The 18,202-nt window shown below is 42.9% G+C and overlaps 1 protein-coding gene across 1 annotated transcript in view; it reads right to left on the bottom strand.

Annotated features, from left to right (window-relative positions):
- Positions 1–11,449, bottom strand: part of esr2a (estrogen receptor 2a) — a 41,412-nt gene extending 29,963 nt beyond the window's left edge. The window contains exon 1 of the mRNA XM_071370397.1: positions 11,205–11,449. The gene's annotated coding sequence lies outside the window, so the exon portion shown is untranslated. The remainder of the gene's footprint in view (positions 1–11,204) is intronic.
- Between the last annotated feature and the right edge of the window lie 6,753 nt (positions 11,450–18,202).

The following is an 18,202-nucleotide window of genomic DNA, read 5'->3' on the forward strand; positions in this document are numbered from 1 at the left end:
GTTTTAATCGTTGCTTTATGAAAGTTTCCAATCGCAATATAAAGTCAAGAAAAGAAAAAGCCTAGGAGGAGATATGACTAGAAACGATTCGGTTGACCGTTTTATGTGTGGATTAATTGTCGGAGTAGAGGACCTTGTGCATTTCAGGTAAAATAACAACTCAATGTTTATATCCCAGGCCAAATTAGCTAGCAACAGCAAGCTAGCTAAATAGGACAAATCAGCTAGCAAGTGCAAGCTAGCTAGCTAAATTGCCATAAAGGTTTAATGCTTTCGACCTGTCCCCAAATGAATGTAATTGGTTCAGAGTTTGTTTTGATATTTTATAACTCTATTAGCTGGCTAGCTACTTTAATTATCTGTGGTGTAAAACAAATCACTTACTGAAAACAAGTGCTCCTAGGGCTTTATTTTAACTAACCTAATGCAATGGTAAATCTTAGTGTTGGCAGTAGCGCTATACTGTAGGTCCAGGGGTTTGTCAGAAATATATCCCACTCTACCCAGTGTGAAACCTTCCATGGTAAATCCATGTCCTCCTCAAATTGAACAAGAGATTAGCAACAAGGAGGAGCCATGAGGTCGTGTTGGTTCGTTTACACACCGATTCATGCTGCCGCTACCACTGTTGCTGAGCAGTAGGACTCGCAAGTCACCAATTCCTGCCAAACAGGGTACGCTCGCTGCCCTCTGTCTCAGGGTGTTCAACAGCGATTTCTCATTTAGTCTTGTCCGTCCCAGCTTGAGTACAGATGAGCCAGTGTATTGTCTAGCTGTGCTATTTCAACACTGAGAACTGTAATCTGTCTAGAATAATACATCGGTCTTGAATAAATCTACATGTAGTCTAGAGCTGGGAAGATAAATCGAAAATGTTCAACACCGACCATATGACCACTTGTCGCAGGCATTTTGCTGATATCGTTCATTACGATAAGTAGCCTATACTAGAGAAATGTGAAGTTTGAAATGAAATACGTTGGGTGATTGTTAAATGGGACAATTGATGGCTACAACCATCAAACTAGTAGCAGTAATTTAAAGGATACATTTTAAAAAACTGGTGCACATTAATGTTATAAACTTATCATTCTATTTATCGTTATCGCATCAATTCAGGAAATTTTTGTCCATATCGCACAGCTCTAATGTAGTCCAAGGCTTATTCTTGTTTTTTGGAAATTCTCAGATTGCAGTGAACAACATATCTTGAGCACAGTTCGGCCCCAGTTTTGCATTTTAAATTGAACTTTTGATCTAGATTTCTCTGGTCTAGATTATAAAAATCATACACTTTAACTTGGCCCTTGCAAAACACAGGCAACAGAGGACAAACATATAACAAAATCATACAGTCATACAAATATTCCTTTTTTAAATGTTATAAATCCAAGTTGACTGAAGTTTGGGATATTCCTGGCCTTGGTGTTTTTTGTTGCCAATTTCAAGTATTTTTAAACATAAAGCACAATTACTAGAGCATTCTGCGTCCTTAATTATTATTTCAGGGCGAAAGCACATGAAGGGGGACTTTTGGTGTTTCGTTTGAAGCAATGACCTTGCCTTGAAAGCAGCCTCCCCACTACTCAGTCCTGAAAACAGCTGGCAATGAAGCGTGAGAGAGCAACTCCCACCTATTAAACCTACTGAGTATGGATAAGATACAGGGCCAACACCATCTATAGAAGACCAACCAACACACTTACTTTCCCTATTTGGAGAGCTTTGCTGCACATTAGCCCAATCTAAAGCGCTAGGCAGAAGATTCCTAATGGACAGACTCGTGCACACTGGCTATTCAACCAAAAAACAGACACCTCATCCCACATGCCTGATGTTATAACACCCACACTAATCCAACATCACCTTATACCATCATGCCACTACTTGGCCAATTCAGAGATACAAGAAACCCCAGCCTCGTGCTCCTACACATTACAGCACAACTACGAAACCCAAATGTGTGTGTTGGCTTTCCCAGCAAATGCCTAGGCTTTAGCTCAGCAGGCTAACACAGACCCAGCAACTCCGAGCCAAATTGATCCCGGGGATAGATAGATAGATAAAAACATCAAATGTCACAGCAGAGCTGGCAAAAAGCACATGTGCCTTCACACCGGAGATCAGGGTTCAATCTCCCCTTTAAGAATCAACTATATGTTTGCATTTCTTGCAAATCCATCCACCAAATTACTTTCATCTAACCGTACCCAGAAATGAAAGAGGTGAGCCAATAGCCAGCTAGACTGTTACTTGCCCGAGCATTTTCTACATTGAATCCATGCGTCTGAGGCTCTCATCTGCCTCACTGAGCTTAGTGTGTAAAACGACTGGGGAGGGGTGCAAGGACTACTCCACTCTTATCCCTGAGATACTTAGAGGAAGTCGAAAAATGTACAGTACTTCATTTCACTCAGCAAAATGCCTTAAGAGGTACTTTGGACCACTGCCCTGAATATCCCTAACCTATCCCTAAACTCCAATCCCAAACCATATTCACCTCCCAGTCTAAGTATCCACACTCCACTAGCTGAGAGCACACATCTTCTGGAGAAAATCTGCTCAAACCAGTCATGCACAGGCGTTGCCGTTTGAGGATTTGTACAGCGCGTTTCTCAATTACAACCAAAACCTCATCCTTGTTGTACTGTACCAGGCATTCGCTGACCCAAAAAGACTGAAAAGTAATGGTTGGAGACTTGACCTTGGGGGTATTTTTTTACAAAAACAGGGCACCCCCACATATAGGCCAACATGCTTCCTAGAGCAAAGGCATTTGTCTAATTTACGAACTACATGGCATAAGGCCAATAAATCCTATGAATTTCGACTGTGTTCCAAGATCCCCAAATAGGCTTGGCTGATTCTCAATGACATGTCAAAGATGAGAAGGAAAGAACATGACAAAAGATAAATGGTTGAAACAAAATGGTTGTTGAAAATATTGACCTACATATTTATTTATTTAACCTTTATTTAACTAGGCAAGTCAGTTAAGATCAAATTCTTATTTACAATGACGACCTACCAAAGGGCCTCCTGCGGGGCTGGGATTAAAAATAAAATATAGGACAAAACACACATCACGACAAGAGAGACAACACTACATAGAGACCTAAGACGACAACATGGCATGGCAGCAACACAACATGACAACATATTAATTTAGGGTTGATGGAAAATCAATTCAAACCCGTTCTCATCTCAAATTACCCACTTGATTGTTGCAATTGTTCTAGCCTAAGCATAATCATCTTAGACTAAAGAGCACATTCTCTGTCCAAGACACATGGATGCAAAATTTAGAGAGTTCCAATGGACGCACCACTATAGAGGTTATCTGAGTGAGCTTTCTCTGAAAACGGTGTACTGTCAAATAAGTACATATGATTGTACAGCAAGGCAAACTACAGTGTAAGTCAGCATTTCCCAAACTAGGGGTTGTGACCCCATGTGGGCGCGCCTGATTTGAAAATGGGGTCGCGAGAGAAATTCTGGAGAAAAAAATTGCACTTGGTTCATAGAATCGGGGTTACGTGAGTAACCTCCAGTAGCCGCTAAATGCGGTTGTAATAAACAGAATGGTTTCTGTTTTCTTCCTATAAAATGTTGCTCTAACCTTTTAATGGTTTAAGCTCCAAAATCGTATGACCCCATCACTGAAAGATACAACTCTCAGGAGCACATACAGTATGTGTCGTCTGTTTTCCTCAGACAACTGGTGGAAAAAGAACATAATTTATGTTATTTTCTACACAGAAGATCATACACAATTATTGCCTGATGTTTTCCTGAATTTCCCAATGCCTTTCTGATTCACATCAAACCGTACTTCCTTCAGATTGAAATATTATTACAAATCAGTCTAAAACAATTTGACAGACTGTCATAGCTCCAATTAAAAAAGTAAAAATTGGTTAATTACATTCATATTTTTTTTTTTTTTTTTTTACATGTTGGGGTTGCAAAAATTAGTTTTATATCAAAATGGAGTCATGGGCCAAAAAACTTTGGGAACCCCTGGTGTAAGTGGTGACGAATAAATCATATCAAAGCAATCGACTATGTGGTGGTGACAGTGTAGCCAAACGGACATTTTTCATTAAGATGAAATTATTCTTGTGAAAAACGTTTTTAGGCTACTGCTTTTGAATGTAAACTAAACATTTTTATCAAAATGCGTTCTGAAACATGTGAACTTTTATGTGCCTTAATAAAAAAATGTGTATGCCATCTGTAAATACGAATAAAATTGTTAAATTACAAGCCTAGTTGGTTTAGTCACGGAAAAAGCCAGGAACATTCCCGCTAGCCGTGTTTGGCTGAGATAATGGATGAGCTAGACCTGCCGAGAGATGAGTTTGGATGTAGCATCTTCTGTCTATAACATGACCTGGTCAGTATGTGTAGGTAATCCTTTCTAACGTGGCTTTTTTGAAAGAAATCACGAAGAACTACAAGCGTGTTACTAATGCTTTCCACTTTCTGGAGGATGATCATGCCATGCTGACTCTCTGACTCAAATCAGACAATGAGGAAATCCCTGATTTAGGTCCCCCAAAAATATTGAACCAGACATTGTAGAGTCTTCTGATGACAGTGATGGGAATTAACGCCGACCAACAGTGTTGTTGTCACGGAAGAAGTTGACCGAGTTGAAATCAGTGGAATGCTCAGTGGAAGCAGAGTTTGATAGCTAAGGAGATGGAGAGGGTCGAAAACAGAAGGATTTTGTATAAAACATGTCTCCGGATTACATCTTCAAACTAAGGAAAATCACGGCATCCGTGACAGAGAGGGAGACGCCGTCATCCATGTATATGGGTAAGAGTCTAGCTAGCTACATTTTCAGTTATTATACATTTCAAATTTTGTCAGAAAGCTAACATTGCACCTAGTTGGTTAGCTACCTGCAGAGACTGTAATGTGAAGAACAACTTGACCTGCACCAAAGTCAAATTAGGATATAACGTTAGGCCAACGAGACAGTGTCCAAGTTCTAAAATTGCCCTGCTTTTATTTAGTCACACTCACAACCGTAAGCTATTTTCTGTAAATAGCTCGCCATTAACTTCTAAATAATGATCTTGACAAAATTTGCTAAAGTTAAGACGCTGTCAGCTATGATATGGTCATTATTTGACCTGGCTAGCCAGCTAACAAACTAGAAACTAAACAAAACATTGTTTAGAAAGTTTACTTTAGTTACCTGGTTTGCTAGATTGACATATACTAAATACATTTTTAAACAGATGGGTTTGGTGATAAAATACAACACTTATGATATTTTGGACGACCAGGCTGCTGATGTCATGTTGGATGACAATAGAATGATGTCACTGCGACAACTGTCTACAGACATGTCGATAGACGTAGTATAAACCAGCCTTCAGTGTCAAAATCTTTGGTTGTTTAGTACACTACCGTACTCACTCTGTTTAGCACATGGCCTCACAGGGCTCCCGAGTGGAGCAGCGGTCTATGGCACTGCATCTCAGTGCTAGAGGCGTCACTACAGACCCTGGTTTAATGCCAGTGTCACATCCAGCCATGATTGGGAGTCCAATTGGCCCAGCGTCGTCCGGGTTAGGGTTTGGCCGGGGTAGGCCGTCATTGTAAATAAGAATGTGTTCTTAACTGACTTGCCTAGTTAAATAAAGGTTAAATAAAAAAATAAACATATGACTCCTTAAAGAGATGGGTGGGGCTAACTAACGCTTAAGAGGATGTGAATGATGCTGAATGGGTGTAGACAAAGAGCTCTCTAGTAGGTTTACCAAAACATTCAAGGGCCATTTCCTCAAAAGTGGGGTTACAAGTTTATTAACTTTCAAAGCAGAATTACTTTCCCCATTGTTCCTCAACTGTAGTGTATAATATACCATTTTCTAGCTCTGAGACTCTACTCTTATCCAATGTAAAAAAGACCAAATCGAGCCGGTCGGTCACATATGAAAGCACAGAAAACTTGAAAGCAACTCCTGTAGCGAATGGTTTAAAAGGGAGAGCCCCCATAATTGGGCCTATTCATCTAATTGAGTGCGGATAATATGTTACATATGATCTTTACCTAATATTTTCACTGAAATACATATTACACATTAATAATCATGTAATAAAAAGGCGCAAACCTTTGTCACATAAACGCACGCATTGGCTTTTTCAGGTTTCCATTTCTTTGGAAAAAATTGCTTTTTCAAAAAATATATAGGTGGTACCACAGGTTCCAGAGTGGTGGGGTGAATGATCAGGTAACCTAGGCAAGTTAGTTAAGAACAAATTCTTATTTACAATGACGACCTACACCGGCCAAACCCGGATGACGCTGGGCCAATTGTGCGCCGCCCTATGGGACTCTCAATCACGGCAGGTTGTGATTCAGCCTGGATGAAACTCCGGACCCTGTACGGTATGACAAAGGGATTAATCAGTTGTAAAATGACTGTTCTCTCTGCTATCGACAGGCAAGCGGTACCTGAGCGCCAAGTCTAGGTCCAAAAGACTTCTAAACAGCTTCTACCCCCAAGCCATAAGACTCCTGAACACCTAATCAAATGGCTACTCAGACTATTTGCATTGCCCCCCCCCCCCCTTTTACACCGCTGCTACTCTCTGTTGTTATCATCTATGCATAGTCACTTTAATAACTCTACCGACATGTATATATTATCTAAACTAACCAGTGCCCACGCACATTGACTCTGTACCGGTACTACCCTGTATATAGTCTCACTATTGTTATTTTACTGCTGCTCTTTAATTACTCGTTACTTTTATTTCTTATCCGTATTTTTTTAACTGCATTGATGGTTAGGGGCTCGTATTCAGAGCATGTGACTAATACAATTTTATTTTTATTTGAAATTGTTTTAAATGGGCTATAATGGGACTTGCATCTTTCTAATCAGGTCATATGGTTTGAAAATTCCTGGAAAAACTTCTGGCCCTACACTGAAAAAAATTAAGCTTCTTAAATGGTTCTTCCTCAGCTCGTAAATTATGACTTCAGTCTCCTTACACCTCATTTAACACCTGATTTACTTAACAAAAAAAGTCACATCTCAATAGGTGGTCCAGGTATCCTCATGACATGGCACAAGTAGGGTTGGTCTCTTTTGTTCTCTATTGTTCCTAAAGCAAGGGGGAGGCGATGTCATCAAAGTCACAATCAGACCAACTCCTTGAATGCTCTACTCCTTGAAGTCTGCAGTTGTGGAGGCCTTTAGTGTGTGTACTTGACTGTATTTATACTTAGGATATTGCTTCTCAACAGGAAAAGTACAAATAAAATTAAATTCCCTGGAGGACATCTTTAAGGTTCCTTGGAGAACTCTTGCCTGATAGAGAAACTGAGTTAAGTGGAGGGGTTCTTAACTTGGCATATACAGTTCTTCAGAATTATAAAAAGTTATTGAAATATATGGAAGCCTGTTTATGTGTCCCTTTTATATCACATAGCAAATTGGCCAGTGGTAACTAATGTTAATTTTTTTGTGTAACATTTCTATTGTTGATTCGGGAGTTAAATTAACACAAAATAACTCCAGTGTTGGGATAATAACCAGAGTTTAACCAAAACCATATCCATCAGTCATATTTCCCAGCATACTCTTTTGCAGGTTGATTTATAGATAAAAACAAATCTCTATCTGTTTTTGCATGTACATTGATTGATTAATTAAAGGGACACTACGGGATTTTGGCAATAAAGCCCCTTTATCTACTTCCTCAGAGTCAGATGAACTCATGGATAAACATTTTATGTCTCTGCATCCAGTACGAAGGAAGTTAGAGGAAGTTTTGCGAGCCAATGCTAACTATCATTAGCGCAATGACTGGAAATCTATCTAGCATGTTAGCAGTTACCATAGACTTTGTCATTACGCTAATGTTAGTTAGTTACTAACTAGTGTTAGCGCAATTGCTTTCTTCAAACTGCACACAGACACATAAAAATGGTATCCACGAGTTAATCTGAATCTGGGGAAGTAGATAACGGGCTTCATTGCCAAAAATTCAAAATGTTGGATATCCCTACTCTGGCTGGATACTAATATTTATGTACACACCACTTAGCCAGCCAGCATAATGTGACTTTTAATGATACATATTCACTTAGGATCTCACTTGGTGAAGGTCACAGAACTGAAAATGAATGAATGCAACAACCATGTCTTTCACTAGCAAACACAGTCATGGGTGGTGCTGGTAGCTCTAAAATTCACTCGAAAGGCACTCTAGGAAATGGGTGAAGAAGGTTCAACAGCACGTGTCAAACTCATTCCACCAAGGCCGAGTGCCTGCTGGTTTTCGTTCCTCCCTTGTACTCAATTGATTAATTAAGGTCACTAATTAAAGAACCCCTCTCACCTCATTGTCTCGGTCTTAATTGAAAGGGAAAAAAACCTGCAGACACTAGGCCCTCCATGGAATGAGTTTGACACCCCTGCCCTACAGTGTTAAAACAACACCCAGAAAACAAGAACTACCAACATTTTAATAACCATCTGAGTCCCGCAAATAACCATAAAAGGTTTTTCGTAGAATCTTTATGATGGTTATTTGAAACTAGATTTTTGTATGATTTGTCAAAGACCCATCCCATTTAAGGTTCCTCAGAAAACTTTAAATGGTTCACTTATGGTAGGGTTCCCCAACTGATTTTATTTGGCCCACAAAGTTATGAGCTCCTCACAAAAAATATATATACTGTATGTTTTACTGTTGACATAGAAGATTGAAAAAACTTGGTGGGCTGAAAAAACACCAGAAAATCAGCTAGAAGTGATTTTAATTTTGGAAATCTGTTCCAAAGTATCCCCACGCATAATAGAGAGATATACACTGAGTATACAAAACATTAAGAACACCTGCTCTTTCCATCACATAGACTGACCAGGTGAAAGATATGATCCCTTATTGATGTAACTTGTGAAATCCACTTCAATCAGTGTAGATTAAGGGGAGACAGGTTAAAGAGGGATTTTTAAGCTTTGAGACAATTGAGACATGGATTGTGTATGTGTGCCATTCAGCGGGTGAATGGGCAAGACAAAATATTTAAGTGCCTTTGAACAGGGTATGGTAGTAGATGCTAGGCATACCGGTCCGACAAGCTGTTCTGAAGGGGGGGTATACTCAGTGTATGTGAGCGTATACAAAATGTAAGCAAGGTTGGAAATTATGTTATAGTCAAATATTATGTTTTGGGCTTTCTTTTTGCAGTCAATTTGCAGTCTACAAATAATGTTTTATTATGTTCCGGCCCCCTGACCATCCACTCAAGAAAAAACAAAATTTGTCCCGTGGCTGAATTTAGTTGATGATCCTGTCTTATGGCATTGCTCTGAAGAACCTTATTTGGTTCCAACTGGAACATGTTTTTTTTAAAGAGTGGAATGATGAAAACCCTGTCAAACTGCAGTAACATTGTACTTGTTCATATGAATTCTAGTTTAAAACTAGACTAACAGACAAGAGACAACAACTGCAATTGGACAATATAACTAACATGGCTGAGCTTGCTTTATTTAGGGTTGCATCGTGTAGGCTTATGCATCTGTAGAAGAATAAACTCCTCTCCATGGTGAAGGAAGTTTCTGATGAACTTCACCAACGCCGTGGATCCGAGACCAGGCTTTGTGGAATCTAGCTCAGACTACATTGATTCGGTCAATAGTTGAAATAATGGGTCAATACTTTTTTTTTTTTTTTTACATTTTTAAACACTCACCTTGTACCTATGTTTGTCCTCTGTAGTTGTGTGCCTTTGTTTGCTGAAATCCATACTTTTGAGTTGCCATCTTTGAGCAACAGCAATGAGAAAACAGTCGACGGTTGTCTTTAATTAACATTTATAGAAAAAGTATGAATTTCAGCAAATAAAGAAGGACAAACATAGGTAAAAGACAGACATGTCATAATACTTCAAAAATATATATATATATCGACCTTGGGCGAGTCAATGTAGTTAGAGCTAGATTCCACAAAACCTGGTCTCAACTCCAATGCTGTTGTTGAAGTTCATAATAAACTTCCTTCATCATGAAGTGGAATTTAGTCCGCAGATGCATCTGTAATTAAAAAATTACAGATGCATCTGTAATTAAAAAATTACTCACAGTCTATCCATGTCATTACTATTATGTTAGATGCATCTGTAATTAAAAAGTTACTCACAGTCTATCCATGTCATTACTATTATGTTAGATGCATCTGTAATTAAAAAGTTACTCACAGTCTATCCATGTCATTACTATTATGTTGACTGATTTTCCAGTTAATCATTTTGGATCGAAAATGTCTAGGTGGCTTAAACCAGCCGAAGTTCGAATATAAACCAAATTTGAGCACATTACATTTTCTCCAGAAAAAAATAAATAGGCTATAAATGCATAATGTTACTGGTTCGTTTACCTTGGCAGAGTAGGCTGTATTCAGCTGCGACTGTTATCAGTAAGCCAGTTAATGAGACCTGACATTTTTCTGTTTTTTATGGCATACACCATGTCAGATTGGTAATGTTTTGATGTAGCTGCTGCAACATTTCTGTTAATTGTTTTTGCTTGTGTCTGTAGGAAGTGTTGTGTTATCATTTTTTCTAAATAAATACTGTTGGAAAGTGAAGAGCGAGTTTTGCATTCTTTAGTGCGTAGTGCCTAGCCGCGCAACCTCTGATTTCTGCGAATCTGATTGCTCAACACGCACAGAACCTGCAACACTCCGATGTGAAGCATAGATTAATTGTGCACAAGGTGACAAATTGTGTAAATTAGTGTAAAAAATATTACTTTGTAGCCCTTAACGCTTTTGCAACAATATTTTTTATTAAACCAAATAAAAAAGTGGTGGGGTGCTGCCCCACCTGAGTGAAAAGTGCTGTGGAAAATGCTAGTTAACCACACGTTTACCGGTGGTTCTAAATTGACAAATAGAATAACACATATGCACATACAATTTCAGAAGATGGACAGAAATGAATACCCATTACATTAATAAATTAATTATGTACACAACAATAAGCTAGCATTGTGGTTTATTGAAATAAAATAAATATGACGCTCAAAAGTAACAAGTCCATCTAGAATTTGAACCCGTTAATAAGGATTCAGTAGATAGACCTCAAATAACAGTGTAGCATCACTAATACTGCTGTATTACAATTTTACAAGTTAAACCAACCTAATTTTCGTGTTGTCACCTACCTCTCGTGCAGATTTTACAGCACAGACTGTCAGAAAAGTTCCAATGGTCAGTTAGAAAAACAAAATTCATCAGGAACATTGACATGCAGTTTCTGTCCTTCGTTCAGCAACCAACTGTTTCGACCTTTCCGTCAAGCGTACACGACAAGAAAGCGGAGGAGATTGAACAGAGTGGGTCCGAAAAAAACAGATATAACTGATATAGCTGGTACGGAATACATATTAGGAACTCCGTCATTCCTCCTCCTCAACGCGCACCCCTCCCTAGCCAAATATCAACCCTGCACTAGTCAAGTGTGATGTATTGTTGTCTCTATCTTCTTGCCCTTTGTGCTGTTGTCTGTGCCCAATAATGCTGTTGTCATGTTGTGTTGCTACCATGCTGTGTTGTCATGTATTCCAGCCATTCTGTTGTTGTCTTACAGTAGGTCTCTCTTTATGTAGTGTTGTGTTGTCTCTCTTGTTGTGATGTGTTTGTCCTATATATATATATATATATATATATATATATATATATATATTATTATTATTTTTTATCCCAGCCCCCATCCCCGCAGGAGGCCTTTTGCCTTTTGGTAGGCTGTCATTGTAAATACGAATTTGTTCTTAACTGACTTATTTAAAGGTTAAATAAATAAAATAAGTGTAACCCGTCCTTTTGTTCATCTGCAGTGGGGTTTTAGGGTGGACTACATCCAACTACTGGATTCAAAGTGAAAAGAAAACCATACTTGATTGGGATAACTAACTTACTCTTCACAACTAAAATAGTCAACAACAAAAAACACTAAACTAAGAAAAACAGACTCCCACTTCTTCTGTCCGTCAACGTTCCATATCTCCCCACTCAGGCTCTGGGGCCTGAGAAGGTAGTGCGGCTCGTGACAGCCTTTCATGTAGCTCTGCCGCATCCACAATGATGTCCATCTTTCCAGACTTTTTCCACTTTGGCAGATCAACATAGCTAAAGAGTTAAAGTCAACCTTCTTAACCTGTAGAATATCTGGGTCCTTCTGAAGAGAGGCAACACGTGTGTCACGATCGTCTTGAGTGGAAGAAGTGGACCAAGGCGCAGCGTGTGAAAAATACATTCTCTTTTATTTGAGAATAAAGAAAACCACGAAACGAACACTATTATAAACCTAAACAAAACAACAAACGTGAAGCTATAAACGTAAGTGCACACACAAGCTACAAACGTACAACATAGACAATTACCCACAAAACCCAAATGCCTATGGCTGCCTTAAATATGGCTCTCAATCAGAGACAATAAACCACAGCTGCCTCTAATTGAGAACCAATCTAGGCAGCCATAGACATACAAACACCTAGATAAGACACTGACCCATTAAACATACAAACCCCTAGACAAACCAAAACACATACATTCCCCATGTCACACCCTGACCTAAGTAAAATAATAATGAAAACAAAGATAACTGAGTCCGCACCCCCAAAGGTGCGGACTCCGACCGCACAACCTGACATTGAAGGGGAGGGTCCGGGGTGGGCCTTATTACGGCGGCGGCTCGGGTGCGGGACGTGGCCCCCACTCCACCATTGTCAATACCCGCTTTGGTGGCTCTGGTAGATCCTGGCTGACTGGCGGCTTTGGAAGATCCTGGCTGGCTGGCGATTCTGGCTGCTCATGGCTGGCTGGCGACTCTGGCTGCTCATGGCTGGCTGGCGACTCTGGCTGCTCATGGCTGGCTGGCGACTCTGGCTGCTCATGGCTGGCTGGCGACTCTGGCTGCTCATGGCTGGCTGGCGACTCTGGCTGCTCATGGCTGGCTGACGGCTCTGGCTGCTCATGGCTGGCGGACGGCTCTGGCTGCTCATGGCTGGCGGACGGCTCTGGCTGATCCTGTCTGGCGGACGGCTCTGGCTGATCCTGTCTGGCGGACGGCTCGGGCTGATCCTGTCTGGTGGACGGCTCGGGCTGATCCTGTCTGGCGGACGGCTCGGGCTGATCCTGTCTGGCGGACGGCTCTGGCTGGTCCTGTCTGGCGGACGGCTCTGGCTGATGCTGTCTGGCGGACGGCTCTGGCTGATCCTGTCTGGCGGATGGCTCTAGCGGCTCGGGACAGACGGGCAGCTCTGACGGCTCGGGACAGACGGGCAGCTCTGACGGTGCTTGGCAGACGGGCAGCTCAGACGGTGCTTGGCAGACGGGCAGCTCAGACGGTGCTTGGCAGACGGGCAGCTCAGACGGTGCTTGGCAGACGGGCAGCTCAGACGGTGCTTGGCAGACGGGCAGCTCAGACGTTGCTTGGCAGACGGGCAGCTCAGACGGTGCTTGGCAGACGGGCAGCTCAGACGGTGCTTGGCAGACGGGCAGCTCAGACGGTGCTTGGCAGACGGGCAGCTCTGACGGTGTTTGGCAGACGGGCAGCTCTGACGGTGCTTGGCAGACGGGCAGCTCTGGCCGGCTGAGGCACACTGTATGCCTGGTGCGTGGTGCCGGAACTGGAGGTACCGGGCTAAGGACACGCACCTTCAGGCTAGTGCGGGGAGAAGGAACAGGGCATACTGGACCCTGGAGACGCACATTAGGCCTAGTGCGTGGTGCCGGCACTGGTGGTACCGGGCTGGGGACACGCATCTCAGGGCTAGTGCGGGGAGAAGGAACAGGGCATACTGGACCCTGGAGACGCACATTAGGCCTAGTGCGTGGTGCCGGCACTGGTGGTACCGGGCTGGGGACACGCATCTCAGGGCTAGTGCGGGGAGAAGGAACAGGGCATACTGGACCCTGGAGACGCACATTAGGCCTAGTGCGTGGTGCCGGCACTGGTGGTACCGGGCTGGGGACACACATCTCAGGGCTAGTGCGGGGAGCAGCAACTGGACGCACAGGACTCTGGGGACACACAGGAGGCTTGGTGCGTGGTGTAGGCACTGGTGGTAATGGGCTGGAGACACGCACCATAGGGCTAGTGCGTGGAGGAGGAACAGGGCTCTGGAGACGCATAGGAAGCTTGGTGCGTGGTGCCGGAACCGGTGGTACCGGGCTGGAGACACGCACCACAGGGTTAGTGCGTGGAGGAGGAACAGGGCTCTGGAGACGCACAGGAAGCCGGGTGCGTGGTGTAGGCACTGGTGGTACTGGGCTGGGGCGGGGAGGTGGCGCCGGAAATACCGGACCGTGCAGGCGTACTGGCTCCCTTGAGCACTGAGCCTGCCCAACCTTACCTGGTTGTATGCTCCCCGTCGCCCGACCAGTGTGGGGAGGTGGTATAACCCGCACCGGGCTATGTAGGCGAACCGGGGACACCATGCGTAAGGCTGGTGCCATGTATGCCGGCCCGAGGAGACGCACTGGAGACCAGGCGCGTTGAGCCGGCTTCATGGCACCTGGCTCAATGCCCAATCTAGCCCTGCCAGTGCGGGGAGGTGGAATAACCCGCACCGGGCTATGAACACGTACAGGAGACACCATGCGCTCTACTGCGTAACACGGTGTCTGCCCGTACTCTCGCTCTCCACGGTAAGTACAGGGAGTAGGCGCAGGTCTCCTACCTGACTTCGCCACACTCCCTTTTAGCCCCCCCAATACATTTTTGGGGCTGACTCACAGGCTTCCTACCGCGTCGTCGTGCTGCCTCCATTCGCCGGTATCCCTCCTCGCACTGCGCCAGAGAATCCCAGGCGGGCTCCGGCATTCTCCCTGGGTCTATCGCCCACCTGTCGATCTCCTCCCACGTAGTGTAGTCCAGTCTTTGCTCCTGTTTCCCTGCTACCTCCTCATACCGCCGCCTCTCGGCTTTAGCTGCCTCCAGCTCTTCACGAGGGCGGCGATATTCTCCAGGTTGAGCCCAAGGTCCCTTTCCATCCAATATCTCCTCCCATGTCCATGAATCCTTTATGCACTGCTCCCGTTGCTGCTTTACACGCTGCTTGGTCCCGTTATGGTGGGTAATTCTGCCACGATCGTCTTGAGTGGAAGAAGTGGACCAAGGCGCAGCGTGTGAAAAATACATTCTCTTTTATTTGAGAATAAAGAAAACCACGAAACGAACACTATTATAAACCTAAACAAAACAACAAACGATCGTGAAGCTATAAACGTAAGTGCACACACAAGCTACAAACGTACAACATAGACAATTACCCACAAAACCCAAATGCCTATGGCTGCCTTAAATATGGCTCTCAATCAGAGACAATAAACCACAGCTGCCTCTAATTGAGAACCAATCTAGGCAGCCATAGACATACAAACACCTAGACAAGACCCTGACCCATTAAACGTACAAACCCCTAGACAAACCAAAACACATACATTCCCCATGTCACACCCTGACCTAACTAAAATAATAATGAAAACAAAGATAACTAAGGCGTGACAATGTGCCTCATGCCGTGAATGCCTATCCTCCACCATTGGCCCTCAGGACCATTCACTCCCTCAACCCTCTTGACAGCTGCTGCATATAATATGTTCTGGTTGGCCCTGACTTTAGCCAACTCATTTTCCTTCACCCCTCATAGGGCAAATTAAAGATGAAGCAACATGGTTCCCACCACAATTGCAACATTTCACACAATCAAAATTCAAACCAGTCAACATGATCTTCTCCACAACTTTCACACCTTGGCTTCTTTCTTCTACAGACACTTTCCATATGTCCAAAGGCACTTCAGCGATCACACTGCTGCAATCTTGGGACAAACGCTCTTACACAGTCATTCATACACCCCAACTTCATCTGGGTAGGGATGGACTCAAAAAACAAAAGAACAGATACTCTTCACTTTCTCTTCATTAACTACTCAATTCATTTGACGTGCATCAATCACTCCAGGGATATTTTTCATTTTCATCACATTGACTTCCCACAAAACGCCAGATATTACCCCATTGAGGGGTGCCCTGCTCCAAAGAGCCACGCACGACATGGCAACCTTCTCGAATCAGGTGCGACGCACCACCAGCTCTTTCTGTTCCTCAGAAGTACACAAAATAAAAAGAAGTCCACTTCTCGTAATCCTCACTGCATTTACTTTACCCATCACTCTTTCCACCAGTCTGGATATTTCAAATGGATTCTTCAGATTTGGCAACTCAAACCACTCCTCCTCAAAAAACTGTACTCCTACAAGATAAGAGGGGACATTCACAGAACTAGGTGTTATGTTTCCCAAAACTACTTTGCTCCGTTTCCCATTTCTTTGGACCGTAGTCCAATCTTCCTCACTTTCACCACCGTTATTTCTAAGATCCACGCCTGCTCCTGCTTCCTCCATCTTCCCTCAACCCCCACCCCTCCCCTAGACAAGTATTAACACTGCACTAGTCAAGCGTCATCCCTACTCCTCATCCCTCACCCCTGCATTGGTCAGTTATCACCCCTGCTCTAGTCAAGACTCAGTTCTTCATTTTATCCCTTACCTTTGCACTCTTTTATTCACAATTGGGCAAAATACATTCTTAGAGCAGATTATTTCATTTCTCTGTGGATCCCAAAAAAACAGTGGGAAAGGCATTGGGAAAACCTATTCATCCATCTAAGAACATAAGTAAAAAATAAAAAACACACAAAAAACATTGTATAACCTCCCGAGTGGTCGCAGCGGTCTAAGGCACTGCATCACAGTACTAGAGGCGTCACTACAGATCCAGAGTCGATCCTGGTTTGTGTTGCAGCCGGCCGTGACCGGGAGATCCATGAGGTGCTGCACAATTGGCCCAGCATCGTCCGGGTTAGGGGATGGTTTGACCGGCCGGGATGTACTTATCCCATCGCGCTCTGGTGACTTCTGTGGTGGGCCGGGCGCATGCACGCTGACACGGTCGCCAGTTTGACGGTGTTTCCTCCAACACATTGGTGTGGCTGGCTTCCGGGTTAACCAAGCAGTGTGTTAAGAAGCAGTGCGGCTTGGCAGGGTCGTGTTTCAGAGGACGCATGGCTCTCGACCTTCGCCTCTCCAGAGTCCGTACCGGAGTTGCAGCGATGGGACAAGACTGTAACTACCAATTGGATATCACGAAAAAATTTTTTTTTTTTTTAGAAATAAATAAAAACATTGTATTATTATCTAGCTAGTATCTACCTAGTATCTAAGTATCTAGCTAGTATCTAAGTATCTACCTACAGTAGGCCACTGTGTATAAGCTGCTAGCTAGCTAGATAACTTTACTCTACAGATAAGTTAATCAAATATCATCAGCTAGCTAACTTCCTATTAGCTAGCTATCTTGAAGTATTTATTAAAAACACAAGCTCCAAATTCAATGTTTCAGCAAATCATTTGTTGATTTTTTTTATACCTACAGGGGTCCGAATTTTTTTAATCAAATAGCTAAATGACACATTTTATGATCATCTTAAAATAATTCCATATGTTAGTTTAGTAGATATTGCTATTTAAGGACTTATACCAACAGAGGTTAAGGTCTTAATGTCCCCTAGAACAGTGGTTCCCAACCAGGGGGTACTTTAGAAGACTCATGAGATCATAGGCTTACTTGTCACGTTCCTGACCTTATTTCCTTGTTTTATCTTTATTTAGTATGGTCAGGGCGTGAGTTGGGGTGGGCAGTCTATGTTATTTGTTTCTATGTTTAGGTTTGTTCGTTTGGCCTAATATGGTTCTCAATCAGAGGCAGGTGTTTGTCATTGTCTCTGATTGGGAACCATATTAAGGTAGGCTGTTTTCAATGTTTGTTTGTGGGTGATTGTTGCCGTGTCTGTGTTTGTTCGCCACACGGTACTGTTTTCGTTCGTTTGTTCACGTCGTTTATTGTTTTGTATTTTGTCAAGTGTTTTTCGTCTTCGTTCATATAATTAAATCATGTATTCAAACCACGCTGCGCTTTGGTCCGATCCTTGCTCCTCCTCAGACGAGGAGGATTACGACGAACGTTACATTACTGGTAAAATGCACATGAGGGGGTACTCCAGGCAGAGCAAAATTCAGTTGGTGGTACAGTAACCGAAAAAGTTTGAGAACCACTGCCCTAGAACATACTGTATGAATGGTTAAACAATAAG

Source organism: Salvelinus alpinus, chromosome 27 (assembly GCF_045679555.1).
Source record: "Salvelinus alpinus chromosome 27, SLU_Salpinus.1, whole genome shotgun sequence".
Taxonomy (NCBI): domain Eukaryota; kingdom Metazoa; phylum Chordata; class Actinopteri; order Salmoniformes; family Salmonidae; genus Salvelinus; species Salvelinus alpinus.